Genomic DNA, 18,123 nt, shown 5'->3' with positions numbered 1-18,123 from the left:
TTTTTTTTTTTTTATCTTGGTTCTGATCTGGTGAGTGAACAACTGTGCTCCTCTTCTTTGCGTTTGAGGCAAGTTGGCCAATGTCTTATGAAGATGCTCAGAAGTCAGAAATGGAGCAGCAGTTTAGTCGCCAAAGATCATTTTCAGTTCATCAATTAATACACGTTTGTTAGGAAAAACTAGTCTATGTTTGGTTTTGGACGCTGCTATACATATGACTGCTCTGTGTGAATCAAGGAGAGTTAGCAGCATCACTTAGTCGCACGCTGCTCCAACATTCATACGTGAAGGTGAAGCATTCTCCTTTGTTTTGATGCAAGTCTGTCATTATCAACCAACCACTCAATTGATCAACAAAGTAAGTAGCCTTCTAAACACAGGCGGGTGGTCATCAATTAGCCACTTTCAGTCAATTTAAACAGCCAGTTGCACTTTATGCATAATTTTTCGTAGTATATGATCAATACATATATCTATTCCCCTTCAAAATTGATATATAATGTAACAAAAAGCCACTGCAAACTGTTGTTTATCATGATTGTGAATGTATGTTGTGAAACCGTGCACGTGTGTCAAGGAATCGGCGATATATTCTCTTGTATCAGCTGAAGTGTCACCATAAAACAAGAACTCACAAGTTCGGCATAAGTAGTAGACCGATGTGCCAATGTGAACTCAGCTGTTTGTTATAAGAGCCAATTCAACTTGCTTTTGACAGTGCAAGGAAAATAGAAGATGGTGATGTGATGCAGTTGTTTTCTCGCACCTAATGGTTGGTTCTTTTTTTTTCTTTCTGTTTGATTTGACGAAACGGGGGCAGGAGCACTGGTGTTCGATCCGGCGGCTAAAGTCTAGTCCGTGTCCCATCGGACATTCGGATGCTAACTAGGAGGACTAAACATGAGTTAATTATAGAACTAATTGCACAGGAGTAGACTAAGTAGCGAGACGAATCTATTAAGGGCCCATTTGGCACGGCTCTGGCTCATGAAAAAACAGCTCCGGCTCTGGCTCCTATGGAAAAACAGCTTTTTCTGGCTCTGGCTTATTTTGTACGCAAACGTTTGGCAAAACGGCTTCTCCTAGCTTTTTAGAATGTATAGAAGATGTCAATTGTCCATTGTGCCCTTGCATATGTTTATTGCTTGGAGATATGAGTTTTATGCAGCCGAAGCTCTCCACCAATCCGGCCATTCTCCAGTGGCGGCGGTGGCGGCGGCTGCAGCAAATGGTCCAGCGCCTCCGCTAGACGGTCCAGCCGCCGCGCTCGCGGCCGCGGCAGCGAGAAAGGCCGTGTGGCCGCCTCGCCATCCACCCGCGCCCAAGGCGTCCCCAGCCACGGTTGTCGCGCCATGACCCGCGGCCTCAGGGGAGGCGGCACCGACGGGATGAAGAGAAGGCACCTGAGGGGAGGCGGCACCGTCGGCCCAAAGGGAGGCGGCCTGAATGGAGGCGGCGCCGGCGGGATGAAGAGAAGCAGCGCCGGCCGGATGAGGGGAAGCCGCGCCTCCGGGAAAACGAGTAGGTGGATCAGGATGCCCTCCGCCGGATCCATCCATTGCGCCGCCGTTTCGCCTGCCTCCGGCCGTCCGCCCCAGCTGGTTCATGGCCGCAACGCCGCCGCCAGACTCGCACGAGGACTGTGAGAGAGAGGAGCCGGATGGGTGAGAGAGAGGATGCGGATGGGTGAGAGTGAGAAACCGGTATGGGGAATTATTGAGGCAGTGGCAAACCGGTAATTTCTCCCAACTTTCTGTACGTAGACGGGGAGAAGCCAGGGGGGAGCCATTATTTCTGGCTCGCGACGCCCAGTTCATTTCGGCATACGGCTTTTGCCGGCTCACGCGATGAAGCCGTTTTCAATTCATGCGTTTGGTACAGCTTATGCAAAAGCTGCTGCAAAAGCCGGTGCGAGAGCCATGCCAAAGGGGGGCTAAGCCTAATTAATCCATCATTAGTAAATGTTTATTGTAGCACCATGTTAAATCATGGACTAATTAGACTTAATAGATTCGTCTCGTTACTTAGTTTACTCCTGTGCAATTAGTTCTATAATTAGCGTATGTTTAGTCCTCCTAATTAATATCTAAAGATTTGACGTGACAGGGCTAAACTTCCCTGTGGAAACAAACGCTCCCTAGTTCACAAAAGACCCAGCAACCCAATGGTTAGTTTTGGTTTAAAGCTAACAAAAGACCAAAAAGGTACTGTAAACTCACACACAAAAGAAAGATTAATTTGATGTCCCGTTGTTGGCCAAAATTCCAACCTGCAGAATCCAAAAGATGCGATGCGACACTCCGTACGTTCTTGCTGGGGCATGAGCAAGAAAAAGAGTAGCAGCAATTCATTGCAGAAAATGGTTGTTTCCTCACTTCGCTAGGTTGTACTCCCTCTGCATTTAAATACAGAGTAGTACGTAGAGGACACCACACAAGTGACTATACGCATACATACAGCAAGTCGGTCACGTAGTCCACTATAGAACTAGTAGATCAATAAGGGTGGGGTAGGTTTGTGTCCAAATCGCAAAATCATAGTACCATGACTTATTTGTTTTACCTAATAGATTGTGGAAAGCAACGTGCAGACCGTAACAGCTAACGATCTACAAGTTGGAAAAAGACATATTATTGTTGAATTTCAACAATTTTTGGCACGCACGCTGGCTATCTCTTTCAGTCGCAAAATTAATCCCTTAGTTAATACACCTCCGTGTAATCCATCGTTAGCCGGTGCCTTGTGTTTGTGTCTAACCCGGTAACTAACGGTATCTCACGGTGTTGTGATCCTGGACGTTGTATGAATCTTAATCCTCCTTAATGAAACACGTACCAATGCACGCTTTCGGGAAAAAAAAACACAATTTTTGGCATGTGGATTGTTACAATCCGTAGGTGCAGAATTACTTATTTGTTTAAGCTTTCGATTATAGAAGATACAATCTGCAATCCTTAGCTGAAAAACAAATGAGTCCTTGATCCACTAACTAGCAAATTCTTTTTTTGCCAGGAGCAAATCTACCACCCTGCCCCCCTCCCTCCTCTCCTCCCAAAATTTTTGGCAAGAAGAGAGGAGAGGAATAAAATATAGGAGAAGCGGAGGATCTTTTGCATCTAATTTCCACCACTGTTTTTCTTTTTTCTTTTTTGCTATAGTGCAATTTAGGGCTTGGACAATAAGGGGAGCATCCTGTCATATATATTTTTCAACATCCTAGTCGATCATTTGACCAGTTTGCCAGCCCCATGTAATATGCTTTTTCGGTGGATGTGTTCATACAAGCGAAGACATGTTGCTGGCTACTTTTGCATAATGCTCTTGATTCTTGAAAGGGACAACAGGGCCGGCAAGATTGTCCTATATATGTACTTACACAAAACCTTATGGGATTATTTGGTGATCTATCCTAATAATAAATTTTTATCATCAAGTCTTTTAGGGCAGAGGCACCGTGACAGCTTCAGGCGTTGAAGTTTGGGAGAAGTAGGACAGATGTGTTAATACTGATTGAGCAACAGGGAAATCTCAAGTTCTCTCGGTTTGAGCCTCTGAGGTAATCACCAAAGTGAATAGGAATTAAGAGCTACGCTAAAATATTAGAGCCAACGCAGCCGGCTAAACTACAAAACAACTGAAGTGATACAACTGAAGGGGTGGGGATGGGGTAGCGCTCACCTGCACTTCTTTCATAAAGGCAGCGAACCAACCCACTTTCTATCGTGTGCACTATATGAAGCATATCCGAGAATAACCCAACCACTATGATTGCAACACACAAGTAGTTATATTAAATAAACAACAGACAAGTAAAGACTATATATATATAGGGAGAGGCTATTCAGTAGCCGGCTACAAAATAAGTTATTCTGTAGCCACCTCCATTTACTATAATTTTATATACTAATTTACCATAATATAAATACATATTTACGATAGTTGGGTTACTATAACACATGGGGATATTTACCATAACGTTATATTAAACCACTTAGTAAGGAGTTACTATAATCTCGTAAAATAACATAGTAATTATCGTAACTCAAAGTGGCTACAGAATAAGTTATTCTGTAGCCAGCTACAAGATAGTAGTTCTATATATATATATATATATATATATATATATATATATATATATATATATATATATAACTACTACCCTGTAGCTGGTTATAAAATAACTTATTCTATAGCCACTTTGAGTTACGATAATTACTATGTTAATTTACGAGATTATATATATATATATATATATATTGGCACTAGCTGTTACTATGTAACAAGATCCCATCATCCGGAGAAAAATGAATAAAGAAATTACCCCATATATAATACCTTCAGTGTACATGTTGGATACTAGGGGATCAATCTGCTGAAAGAGTGAAAGTCACTACTGCAGCTGCAAGCTAATAGGCATAGAGAGCACCGATTAAAATGGGGATAGTGCTTCTCTCGATCTACAAGTAGATTGCCCTATCTCTACTATCTTGGTCAGCTCAGCGGTGAAGGTTGTACGTAAAGGCCCTAAGAGGGAAGCCTTTCTTCGTCCAACTTTCTCTTCTGTGTATAGTAAACTATTGTTGGCCATTCTCTATTGATTGGGAATTTAGGATCATAAAAACACACTATTGCTGTGGGCTGTGGCACTTCTCTTTGGCGACCGTACGTGTGTGTAGGATTCTACACTCCTTTGCCTGTCGTGCCCATCGACACATGGCCTTGTGCCAATCTGCATAGATAGACCCCGGCGTAGATGTAGTCCATCGCCTTCGAGTTCCACTACTACACAAACGAATATACGCAGCGTTGCACTTTTGCACTCTGTGGCGGGCACCTATTTTTGCCCGCTGCGGTAAATCTCACGATTTATCGCGGCGGGCATTTTTTATTTATCGCAGCGGGCACTTTTGCCCGCCACGGTAAATCGATTTACCGTGGCGTACCCTATTTACCGTGGCGGACAACGTTAAAAGCCCGCCACGGAAAAGGCCTAGGCCCATCAGGCCCAAGTTGGCCCGATATTCGTCTACACGTATATATAGGTATACTTAGGGTTTCGGGGGGCGCAGTCAGCCTCCCCACTCTGTTCCTGTCGCGCAGTCGGCCTCTCTTCCTCCCCACTCTCTTCCTCCTCCCTCTCTTCCTCCCCACTCTCTTCCTCCCCATGCGCTCCAGGTCAGGCCGCCCCGACGGCGGCGGTGGAGGCCCCGACGGCGCCCCTTCCTCTCCCTCCTCCGGCCGGCGTGGAGGCCCCGACGCCGGCATGGAGGCCCTGTCGGCGGCGGCGGATCCGGCGCAAGGTGTGGAGCCCTCTTTCTTCTCTCTCAGATCAATGGTGGATCTTGTCCCTCTCACACTCGCACCCTTGCAGATCCCCGATGACGGTGGCGAGCAGCGGCGACGGGTGCTCCTCCGCGCACAGTGGCGAGCAGCGGCGTGGCCCGTCCGGCGCGGATCCACGACAGGGCGGCGCCAACCCGCCGCGACGGCACGGATCCACAGAGGGGCGGCCCCAACCCGCCGCGACGTCACGGATCCACGGCGGGGCGTCGTCTCCCTCCCACCCAATCGACGGCGGCGCAGATCCGGTGGGCGTGGCGCCCACCCCGGCCCTTCCTCTCCCTCCGGCGGTGCGGCGGGTTGGAGCTGTGGCGGATCCAATCGATGGCGGCGGATCGACGGCGGCGGCGGGATCTAGGTTCAGTGCGGCCCGGATCCAAGCCCGTGTGGGCTTTTTTTCTTTTTTTTGTTTTTCCTGAACGATTTGCCATGGCGGGCGTTCTTATGTGGCCGCCGCGGTAAATCGATTAACCGTGGCGGGCAAAGCTGTCCGCCGCGGGAAGCCACGATTTACTGTGGCCTTTCGGCGGCGGCGGACCGGTTTGCCCACCGTGGGAAACCCAAAACGTCCGACACGGATAAATATTCTGTAGTAGTGTTCCGTATTCACGTTGATGCTGCCAGAAACACTCATAATATGCACATTAACAATTTGTTTTTGTGAACACACATTATCATACATGCTTTTGAAACGCATATAAATGAAACGCACAACATGAACACACACTGCCAAATGGTCGAAAGATATAGAAAGAGATAAAGTAACCACAAATGAGAGTAAAATAAGCGAATAGCTAGTTCGTACACTCAGTACTTTCTTCCTGATTAGTACAGGGTATTTGAGTTTGTCTTAAGTTTTGTTATTCTAAATTAGACCTAGTTTATATAAAAAAAAAAGAACAATAGTAGTTGCAATGTCAAATGAGCATAATTAGATCTATATATTATGAAATTTGAAATATACTTGTTTACTTGGTAGAAGTTAATAATATTCGGAGGCTCTATAAATTCAATCAAACTTTGAATAATTTTACTTGGGACAAACTTAGAATATGTTGTATTTTGAAATAGAGGTAATAGTCAGGATGCATGGCTGGCCGGTTTTCTTCTCATGTTTTCCGATCACAATCCGCAGTCAAGGATCATCAGGCCAGTCTCAGAAATAGGTTGTCACGTAGGCATTTTTTATGACATGACAGTGTATTTAAGAAGAGAGAAGAAATGAGTCTATATGAAACTCTCTTGACACGATTACCAACTCTCTATATGAAATTAAATGACTATGAAACTCTACAATGAAACTTTGCACTGAGAGTGGGTGTTTTATCCGAGTTTCATTTCATTGTATATGACATGTCAGTTTTGAAAACAACACTATGAAACTATCTACGGAGACTGTCCTTAACCGAACTTCCTACACCTTTGGTAATCTGATTTTCAATGGATGTGTTATATTTATCTAAGCCAATCATCTTGTTTGCTATTTCTAATCTTCTTGAAAGGAACAACAGGGCAAGCCAGATTGTCCTATAGGCTATATGTACATAAACCCTCATGAAAACACATTTGGTGAGCTATCGTGATTCGTGATTGACACTACAGAACGACCATTTCTTACCCTTCCATCAGCGTTTGTTGCTTTAGAGCCGACAATATTTTTTTAAGATCCAGTCACCCAGCTTTTCATTAATAATAATACGAGGAGATAGTAAGGGCCTGTTTGGTTGTTTAGTCCATGGACTAAAAGTTTTAGTTCACTTTAGTTCATGAACTAAAAGTGGACTAAAGTGGTGTTTGGTTTCTAATACTAAAATGGACTAAAGTGGAGAGAGGACAATAAATGAGAGACATGGGTGTCCCCAACACCTTTTAGTCCATTTTAGTTCAGTTTTCTGGACTAAAGGACTAAAGGATTTTAGTTCATTTTTAGTTCAAGTATTTGGCTGTTTAGTCCAACTAAAATGCAGATTTTAGTCTAAAATGTTTTAGTCCATAGGAACAAACACCCCCTAAAATAACTAGTTTACGTGCGCGAGCAACACTACCCTCGACAGCCTAGGCTGCAAAGGTTTAAAAGCTAGAGAAGTCTATTGCACGGTTGGTGACCGACAATGATACCCTCTTTTAGTGCCATGGACCGATAGAAGCCAAAAAATGTACTGAAGTCGATCTCCCAGGGCATAATTGCCGGTTTGTAGCACCAATCGACACTAAAAGTAAGTTTCTGTGCTGGTTGATGCTACCATCCAAAATTTTGAAAATCTTTGAAATTTTCAAATGATTTTAGACAAAGAAATGCCCTGGACGAAAGTTGAAGTTTTATCAGATTAGCCAAAGAAAAAGAAAAAAGCTATACAGAATATTTAACAGCCCAACTAGAGCCTGGCCCAATAATCCTAACCCAAGGCCCAGGCCCGCTTCTGCAGCCCTTTTCCTTCGCGTCGTCTCGGCGCTTACCCCGGCGCGGTGTGTTCCCGGCGGCGAACTCCTCGCCCGCCGTTACCCTTCCCCCTGTCGCGGGTTCGCCTCGCAGGTTCTTCAGCCGGGCGACCGAGCCAGGTCTCCCGTCGCAGCAACAGCCGGCGACGCCCCGAGCCTGGTCCGTTCCGTCGAGTCCGCACCGGAGGTAGCCCTTCCCAGCCTTAATTCTACAACTTGATTACTACGGGTTTTATATTCTTATAATCAAGAGATTATGTCCCTAATACACGAGCCCTGTACGATCGAGTGTACGTGGAGCGCCGGCCAAACACGTCCGTGCCCGGTCGTGTTAGCAGTTCCAGCGTCGTAATCGCTCTTTGCATTGTACCGTGCATTTACAGTTCCCACAAAGCACAAATAATAATCACAGGAGCCCGTTAATTGGTCCCTATTGTAAAATTTCTCATCCCCCATTTTAGCAACCCTGGAGAAACTGACTGAATCCAAACACGACACGACTGTAGAGAATGGACACACGATACATACGGCTAAAGAGTGGGAACAGAGAAGCGAGACAAACCTGACGAGACACAAAAGAAGCAAGGAGCAACGAACGTACACAGCAAGAGAATGCAACGTACAGTACATATGTTAGGCCTCGTTCGCTTCGCTGAAAAGCCAAAGCATTATTCCGGCTGATTTGTTATGAGAGAAAAATATTGTTTCGGCTGAAAAGTACGGATTATAAGAGAAGCGAACGGGGTCCAGTATTCAGTCCGATATATGAACTAGAGTGCTAGACTAATGTTCAGTGTTTTTAGTTCAACAAGCTTTTGCGTTTCTGAAATAGTGTTCTGTCCTTCCTGTTAATTTGTGAGTTGGCCTTTAGCATTTCTGAAATAATTGTTTTCAGTCCGTATTAACCTGTGAGGGTGCTTTTGCATTTCTGAAATAATAGTTTCCAGTCTTTGTTAACCTGTGAGCTGTTGCTTTAGTAAGTATTGCTTATGGAGAGTATCATTTACTGAGCACAACAAAAGCCACACACATTCAGCCTGCTGCCTGCCTTAAAGTGAGAGAGAAAAATAAATCAAAGGAAATAATGTGAACAAAAGAATATGTTGAGATATATTAGAAATCATTGACAATGGTATATATGCATTTAATTTAATTAGCTATTCACCTCAAAAAAAAGAGATTAAATTTAAAGTTAAAATGCAAAAATTTTGGATTTATTAAACATATTTAATGCAAAGATTTGAATTTATTAACATATTTTAAGAGACAATTTTGAATTTACTAAACATATTTATTCATTTAATAATATAAATATTTTATTTTACATTTAACTTGTTGGGTACCTCCTTATAAAGATGGCACCCTCCAAAAATTAGTGTATGCTGCTTATTGTGGCGTGCACACGGTATTCTTTAGTAAAAGGCGAAAGAATAATTCGCTTTGTGCTCACCACGCAGCTGTGCGTCTTGAGTCGGTGCACCTGTCCCTTGTTATGTAGCCAGCCTGTGCTCCGCCTCCTCTTTACGCTACCGATGTGGTGCTATCTCCTCGCAGTAGCGGCAGCGCAACGAACGACTCCACACCTTACCATTCGGCTCAGACTGGGTAGAGTAATAGGCCGGCCACATTCATTCCCTTGGAAACCATGGGCCGCTTTCTTACCTTCTGTGGCCCACTAGATGCGTCTGGTGACTGACACATGATGCTGGATTGCTGGTGGGTGGGTCTGGCATCTGGCCTCTGGCCTCTGTGGTGTTGTTCAAAAGCAACAGTAGTATCCTCCTGCCATGGCTGGTCCTGATCCGTAACGTATACTTGTATGTTCAGAAGCAGTGATCCCTTTCGCCATATTGCAGGAACCGGGGAGCATGCGGATTCCACCCTCCTGCTTTGTCCCGAAAACGACATCGGCAGATAGACGGGAGGACCATTTGCATTGCTCTGGTACTGGTACTGTCAGCGCGACAGCACACGCAATAGGATGCCCGCCGTGCCGTGGCGCCCTACGCAACCGGTGGACCGGAAGCCCCTAGTCGTACACCGTCGTGGCGGATGCCTGGCGGTGGCGGCCCTGCCCGTCGCGGCGCTTTGGAGTACTAGTGCTGTACGTGGAGCGCAAAACACGTCCGTGCCCGCCTCCCGGTTTGTGTTTTGCTTACGAGTATATTCGGCCTGGTCGTTTGGTCGTATATGATTTATAAATCATAATTTATCAGTTAATGAATAGTATTTTTTTCTCACACCAAATCAGTTAATAATACTTTCAGCTATGGTTTATAAGTCAAACTAGCCTAAACGAACAGAACAGGGCCATTATATATATGCTGCATCGATGTACTAGTATATTTATCTAGAGTACGGAGTATACCTTTGGTTTGCTGAAGAACTACAGTATTGCTGAACAAGTTCTGAGATTCTTTTTTAACCGAGACACCCATGTGATGACGTGGTAAAATCTGCTCCTTTGGTCATCAGCCGCTTACAGGCAATCGCATGGCCGACACGCGACGCATCAGACCGCGGTCCGTATGGGTGCCGAACCAAATACGTGTCTCTAGTCTAGTAGACCTAGCTAGACGGGGGCTAAGATCCATCGTCATTCTTAGGCTCCGTTGGTTTAGCTGGAAAACAAATTGAAATACTATTTCAACAAATTTATTGTAAGAGAAAAATACTATTTTACTTAAAAAAAACAAGCTAAAAACTACTAATTGGAAGACAAGCAAACAGGACCTTAGTACTTAGGGGTCATTACAAAGGAGCGCAACAGAAGGAAAAAAAAAAGAAAAAAGCACATGCAGTCCTTCAACTTGGTCCCTCAACTTTCAAAATACTAATTCTGGGTCTATAAACTTTGGCTTCGGGTGTCATCTAGGTCCAAATAAGCTTGGATAAAGACAGATTTTATAAAAAAAATTATAGCCCACAACAGGACCTACAACTTTGTAGTTGAAAAGTTTTTGAATTAAAACTGTTTAGGGTCCCAGAATACTGTTGTAAGTTTATAGATTTTGAAATTTAAAATTTAAAATTAACAAAAAATCTCGGATGTTGACATGGTCTATATGAAAGTTATATTTATCAATATAATCTACAACTTTATAGTTGAAAAAGTTTTTTATTTGAAGTCGTTTAATATCTCAAATATGTGTTCTAAGTTTCTTATTTCAGAATCCATAAACTTAGAACACATATTTGGGACACTAAACAACTTTAAATAAAAAACTTTTCAATTACAATTTTTTAGATCATTATCGATGTTTTGAGTAAACATCAACGAGTAAATTTATATATTGCGCGTCAGGTTTAGATGGTGTGCTAGAAGACACAAAGGTTATACTGGTTTGGACCAAATGTCCCTACGTTCAGTTTCGGGCTGCTCGTGTTACCATCACTAAGTTTATAGTAGGGAGTTACAAACTCGCGAGAGAGGGAGATAGCTTCCAAGTCTCTGTGGTTCGATTGCTCAGTGTCTGGTACGGTGCAGTGAACCGATGTTGTGTGATGCACTTGTTCGATGTCTCTTAGTGGGACACCCTGCTTTCCCTTTTATAGCCCAAGGGAAAGCAGGGATTACAGCCGAAGGGAAGAGGGAAAGAGAAAGAAAACAGGCTCCTAGAGGTGTGTCGTTCTCCTCTTCGTATGGGTCCCACTGACCCTATAGATCATGGTAGCAGCGGTGTCGTACCAGGGTCCTGTTGGCCGCTACAGCATGCGTGCGGGCGTCATGCGTTGTTCTTGTCTTCCATCCCATCCGAGCGGATGGAATGGTCAAAGAGTCCCCTGATAGGGGCCATGCGGGGGGCTAGCGATATAGTGCCAGTCAACTGACACCGATAGACCGACGTTGGACGATGGTCAGGCAGGGAGTTGGCAGCACAGTGACCACAAGTTCATCACTGTGGGCGATGTGAGTTCCCCGTAATGACATGTCATGGGGATGGGTCATGCTGAGATGTGAATGCTCTCTGCACGATGCGAGAAGTTTGACCTCGAGTAGTACTTTCTAGCCCGTAGTGGTTGGCGGCGACATGAGCTTCCGTTAGGAACCGTGTCTGAGGGATCGATCGAGGCAGAGCCAGCCCTTAGACGTTGGCCGAGGCAGAGCCGACCCTCGAGGGTCGACCAAGGCGGAGCCTACCCTTAGGAGTTAATCGAAGCGGAGCCAGCACTCAGACGTCGGACGAGGCAGAGCTGGTCCTTAGACGTCGAGCGAGGCAGAACCGGTCCTCAGACGTCAGGCGAGACGGAGCCCACCCTCGAGGGTCGGACGAGACGGAGCCAACCCTTGGAAGTTAGCCGAGGTGGTGCCAACCCTCGGGGGTCGAGCGAGGCGGAGCCTGTGGCCTCAGTGTCCAACGAGGCGTAGCCAACCCTCGGGGGTCGGATAAGGTGAAGCCCATGGCCTCGGTGGTCAGACGAGGCAGAGCCCAATAAAAGGTGTAGTCGCACTCTTGACCGCTCAGATAAATCAACGTTGATGGTTATTGTCTCTTCCTCTTAGGATACCCTAGTATTGGTCCCTGACACTAGCCCCCGAGCTCATAGGTGATTTAGCTAGAATCACCTGGGGGTTTCGACTTATCAGTGGGTGCACGCGCCCGCACCTGGTGGGTGTAACCCCCAAGCCTACGGAGGTGTAGAATACTCCTTCGGATGTTTTTCGAAAGGGAGGACTCTAAGGGTCTTGGCCTTCTTATGCCACCCATGGCATGTCCTAGGAACGGTGATTCCTTCTTGCCGAGGTTAGACCCTTCACGAGTATGGCCGTGAGATTTGGAGGTTCGTTAGCTAGATACTTCGATTGGGGTCCTAGCATCCCGTTTTGTGGGGATCTAGCTAGGATCAGTCTGGCTAAGACTCGATCGTGGGCCGAGACACCCATGGCGCTCGTGTGCCTAGGCACTGGCCGCTTGCGGGGCTCATCCATTTCCATCCCTTATCGTAAGGGTGCTAGGAGTGGTTGTCAAATCCATTGATGGACCAACCGTCAAACCCCTAGGCCCAGACGGGCCGTAGAGGTGTATTTTGATCCGTATTCCTCTCATTCGCAACGAGTCGTGGCCCTCCCGAGGTGGCAAAATGTATGGTGAGTTTTCTAAGGGAAAGGATAGGGATTGCGTGCGCATATCCTATGGTGTATCGTTATGGTAGGTCATGGTAGGTGCAGAGATCTAGGCGAACGGTTGGTTTCCTCGCATCCGTCGCCCCTATAAAACCAAAGGGTTCGCCCCTGGGATTTCATACTTTGCCTTCTTGCCTTCGCATCTGCAACCTCCGTCGCCAATCGCCTAGGCTTCCTTCATCCATGTCCTAGCCGCCGTCAAGCTCGCATCCACCTGCCCTCATCTTCTAATGGATCCGTGGTGCCACTCTAACATCACCTTCCAACGCATGGAGGGCCTCATCCGTCGTGGTCTTCTCTACGTGCGGACTGTAGTCGAGGAGTGGCTGCTGGCCAATGAGGAGGACATGCCGTCACCGCCCGACGGCTATGTGGTATCATTCGCACACTTCCATGAGCGCAGGTTTGCTACCGCTGCTCACAGATTTCTTCAGGGGCTGCTGCACTACTATAAGATTGAGCTGCAGCACATTAATCCCAACGAAATCCAACACATGGCGGCATTCATCGCCATGTGTGAGGGATTCCTGGGGATTAGTCCCCACTTCGATCTATGGTTGTACTTCTTCGCCATCGCCCTCTAGAAGAAGAGGGAGAAGAGCAACAAGCAGGAGCAGCATACGCCAATGGGATGCGCCAGCATCCACCTTCGAAACAACCGGGTCAGCAAGTACCAGGTGATGCGGTTGTCGACCTCCAATAGGGGGTGGCATTCGCAGTGGTTTTATCTCAAGAACGACACTATCGCCCCCCTGTCGGAGTTCACCAGTGAAAGGTCCTTATGTGGTTTTGGTAATTGAGTGACAACCTCGGTGGACTAATTGTGTTTATATGAGATACATAGGTGATTAGTCCATAGGTACATGTGTGTGAGCAACATATGCCATAATGGTGAAAATGGCTTGGAGATGTTGTAAAGCTCACACATGTGATGATGAAGGAGCTCATTGCAAATGAGACACGACATTGAGTCGTGTGATCAAGGTGTAGAAGATCAAGACATGACTTGCCTTGATGGATCGGTTGCAAACATGAAGGGCAAGTTGGAGATTTTGGAGTGATGGACCGTGTGGTAGTGAAGCTTAAGCAAGACTTGGCGCCGATGTACAAAGACAACGGTGAAAAGCAAGTGAAGTCAAGATCGATGAACCAATATGATCACATGATGATATGAAGTGAATCATATCATTATTGATCATGTTGGTGTATATGTTGCATTGACATTGGAGGAGATGGAATGGAATGTGCAAGGCAAAGGTATAACCTAGGGCATTTCATTTCACCGGTCATAGATGTGTAGAGAAGTTGATGATTGGGTTTAGGATAGATGGTTATACTATTAAGAGGGGCAAACTTGTTTGCATATCGGTCATCTAGTGACACTCGAGTGATCTAACTTTGCATTATCGCTAGGATTGAGTAGTGTGGCAAGTTGAGTGGTGAATCCTTTGGAAATGATTGTAAAATGCTAACACACATACATATGGTGGTGTACACTTGGTGGTGTTGGCGCATTATAAAGGAGATGAAGTTGGAGTTGATGTGGATCAACTCAGCGATGGAACAGAGGCGAGAAAGGTTTGAAACTCCACCGATGGAGTGTCCGCCCGTAGAGTGTGGATAGTCCGACGGTGCCACCAGTACCCTATATAGAAAAGATAGGGTTTCATAGAGTGCACCGGATGCTGGTCACACAGTGACCAGACTCTGGGTCCTGCATCTGGTCAGTGGCAGCAGCGAACGTGCGGTCTTGGTCTTATGACTGGACACTAGCGCGAAGAGTGACTAGACGCTCAAGGTTTGCATGTGGTCAATGCTGACGTATGGTGATGCTAGCAGTGCTAGAGTTAGGCACACGGGCATAGAACTGATCGAACACTGGTCTACGTCCGGTCATGGTGGACTGGACACGTCCGGTCACAAAACAGAGGCTTAGGGAGCTCTCTGGAAACGACCGAACTCAGGCATAGCAACATCCGGTCATTCATTATGCTGCATCCAGTTGCAACTTAACTATTGAGATCAGGCACTCAGTATTTGAAGCAGGTGCCACATGGCATGCATCGCGCGACTAGACGCTGGGGTCCTGTGTTCGGTCAATACGACCGGAGCGTCCGGTCGCCCCAAGCTATGTCCAGTGAAGGGGTACAACGGCTCTATTTTCATGGAGGCTATAAATAGAAGGTGATTTCGGCCATGGCTATTGCTGAGCACCTTGGGGGACTTTGTGTCCATGCTTGAGTGTGCTTAGGAGCACTCTATCTCACATATGCTTAATAGTGATCATTCGATTGTGTGTGAGAGCAATTCTAGTGTGATTGCAGCGTGAGGTTGCATCGAGTGGCACTAGGTGTCTAGGTGGTCATCTTGCAAGCCGGTGGTGCTTGTTACTCTTAGAGGCTGCCACCTCCTAGATGGCTTAGTGGTGGTCTCCATCGAAGCCCGTAATAAGCTTGTGCGGTGCTCTGAAGAAGAGCTTTGTGAGGGGCATTGTGCTCGCCCTACGGGAACCATGAAGGGCCACTCTAGTTGAGCGTGTCATTGAGCTACCCTCACTTTCGGAGTAGGTTCTTGTGGTGCCCGATGTGCGGGCTTGGTGAGTGATGCCAATTAGTCACCGAACCACCAAGTGAGCGGTCGACACAATAGGGACGTAGCGTGTTGGTAAGCACGTGAACCTCGAGAGAAAATTATCGTGTCAATATTGTTCTTCCTGTTGGTTTGCTATCCCCTTACACAAGCTTGTATTTACTTTCATATACTTTGTGCTTATGTAATTGCTCTTATAATTAGTTTGCTTGTGTAGCTCACTAGTTACCTTCTTGCTTATATAGCATAGAAGTAGCTCCCTTAACTGACTAATTTAGTTTGTATAACCTTGCTAATCATATTGCTTAGTTTGTGTAGCTAAGTATTTGTGCTCTCTAATTTGGCATTGGTTGTCTTGTTATTGAGCATTGCTAGTGAGCTTAGTTGGCTTTGTGCTTTTACTTACTAGCATGTGTAGGAGCTCTCCATTGCTTAAATTACTAGTGGCATAGGTTTGTGTGACCTTGCTTCTAGATTTGATTAGGTGATCTCTTGCTAGCCCAGCACCTTAGTTACTTAATTAGGATCCTTGTAAGGTTCTAGAGAACATAGATAGAGGGGTGTAGTCTTGGCTAGATGGATTGTTTAATTTTGCATTTGTTTTGGTTAGCTGGCATGATTAGAATTTAGAAATGACTATTCACCCTCCTCTAGTCACCATCTCGACCTTACAGCCAGGCGCCTAATCGAAGAGGCCCTGAATTCGTGGAGGAAGTGGGGTGTCCCGGAGAAGGACAAGAAGAAGATCTAGGACCACCATGCTGTCATCCACATCCTAAAGGAGAGGGGCCTAAAGGGGTTAGGCATCATCTAGACCTACCACACGAGGAGGGTGGCATCGCTGATGAGGCGCGCACTTCTGCTAAATGGGATGGCGCCCAAGGCATCATTCGTCGGGATGGTGCTAGCTGAGGGAGCGCTCTCCCACTCCAAACTCATGTAGCGTATCAAGAAGGTGATGGAGCCTTCGCAGGACGACGCAGGTGTCCCTCTGGATTTCATGTACCCCATGCCGGGGCATCCTTCGACGTGGCTAGAACCGGGCTACATCATCTTTGTAAGTTTCCTCTCCTCATGACTCATCTTCAATTGATCTCCTGACCCCTTGACAGTAACATTGAGATGGGGGTACCAGCCAAGGGACCTCATACTCATGGATCACCTAGCTCCGCTACCAAGGGATTCATCCGTGAGGGCAGCAAATCATGCCAAGGGCGAGCGGCTTAGCAAGGCGAAGGAGCACAAGAGGATGAAGAGGCAGCGGAAGCTACAGGCGTAGGAGCGAGGGGAGGACATCAACAGTGACAATGATGATGATGAGGAGGAAGATGACAACGAGGTAGTCAACAACATCAAGTGGGACGACCTGGAGAGCGAGGATGTGCTAACAAGTATCCGCTCATCCTTGCAGGAGTCGGGGCCCTTCCTGTTCCATGGAGGGGAGGGCGTGTCCGTTGGACCGGCAGAGACAGGCTAAACCATCAGTCTACCCTAGAAGCCAACAGGGGTGGGTGGGTCTGCCATGTGTGCTCGATGTGCCAGTGGAGATGGGTGGCTCTGCCATCGTGCCCCAAGATGCAAGGGGAGCGAGCCCCTTTGCCCGAGAGAAGCAGCGGGCTCGAAATGGTCCCGCCCTAACGAGGTGGAGCAGAGGTCTAGGGGTTCACCCTCCAAACGTATCCACCGCCCAACAGCATCAATGTAAGTCACCAATTCTTATGTTTTTCTCTATTTATCTCTATTTTCATTGTGACTTATGCTTTTCTTTCTTTGTAGCATTGTGAAGCGGCGTAATTCTTTGGTGCTGGAGCCAAAGAAGAGCATCGCCCTTTAGGTGGGCGGCAGCCGTCGGTTGTCATCACGCCCATTTTGGGTGGGAGCAGCCCGATCAGGAGTCACCCACGATGACGCCTGTGCCCTCAGCGGGACAAGCAGGCATAGAGGCTCAAGGGACGCCCTTGGATGTCGCCGAGCAACCAACGATGGAGGTGATACCACTACCGACAATGAGACCGATGGAGCTACCTTCTATGATGGTGGCGTCGGCCACGGAGGGCGCGACGTAGGCGGTCGAGGTCCTGTCGACATAGGTGGAGGTGGCGGCGACTATGATAGGTGGGCCATAGCCGGATGCAATCATGGTGGCACTTGAGGCAGTGTTGCAACCCACGCCACTGACGGCTCAAGCGATAGTGCCTAATGTGGGCTGGACGGAGGGGGATGTGGCCGAGGGGTCTTCAGACATCATGGTGATGGCAGATAGGACCGATGGGGAATCGTCCCTAGCCTTGATATTAGGAGGCAGACACTCGCCTGCATGGGGTGAACCCTTGCCCTGGTGGACAAATCCAATAGACCCAGTGTCGATGCTCTTCACCCTCGACGACGGTGCCAAGAGCATGGAGTGGGTAAGCCTCAACGTGGGAGTCACGTCCATGCTTGAAGCTCTAGACCATGCTCGGTGTGCCCTGGCCGACGTTGTCATTCCCACTGGGTGGGTACTTGCTTGATCCTGCTTCTCCCTTTTTTCCTTTCTCCGCATATTCTTGTATTTTGACCATCTTCTTCTTTCAGTCCCTTATTGCACGTAGCCGGGGCAAGTCATGGTTCCTTCGTGAGCAGAAGGGAAC

The 18,123-nt window shown here is 46.9% G+C and overlaps 1 non-coding gene across 1 annotated transcript; it reads right to left on the bottom strand.

Annotated features, from left to right (window-relative positions):
- Positions 1-9,120: 9,120 nt before the first annotated feature.
- Positions 9,121-9,238, bottom strand: LOC136519303 (U5 spliceosomal RNA). The gene has a single exon (XR_010774853.1). It is a non-coding gene; the product is annotated as a U5 spliceosomal RNA (small nuclear RNA).
- Positions 9,239-18,123: the final 8,885 nt, after the last annotated feature.

Source organism: Miscanthus floridulus, chromosome 17 (genome assembly GCF_019320115.1).
Source record: "Miscanthus floridulus cultivar M001 chromosome 17, ASM1932011v1, whole genome shotgun sequence".
In the NCBI taxonomy this organism is placed as follows: domain Eukaryota; kingdom Viridiplantae; phylum Streptophyta; class Magnoliopsida; order Poales; family Poaceae; genus Miscanthus; species Miscanthus floridulus.
Note: the sequence above shows the minus strand (reverse complement) of the source record. Positions and strands in the feature narration are given on the sequence as shown.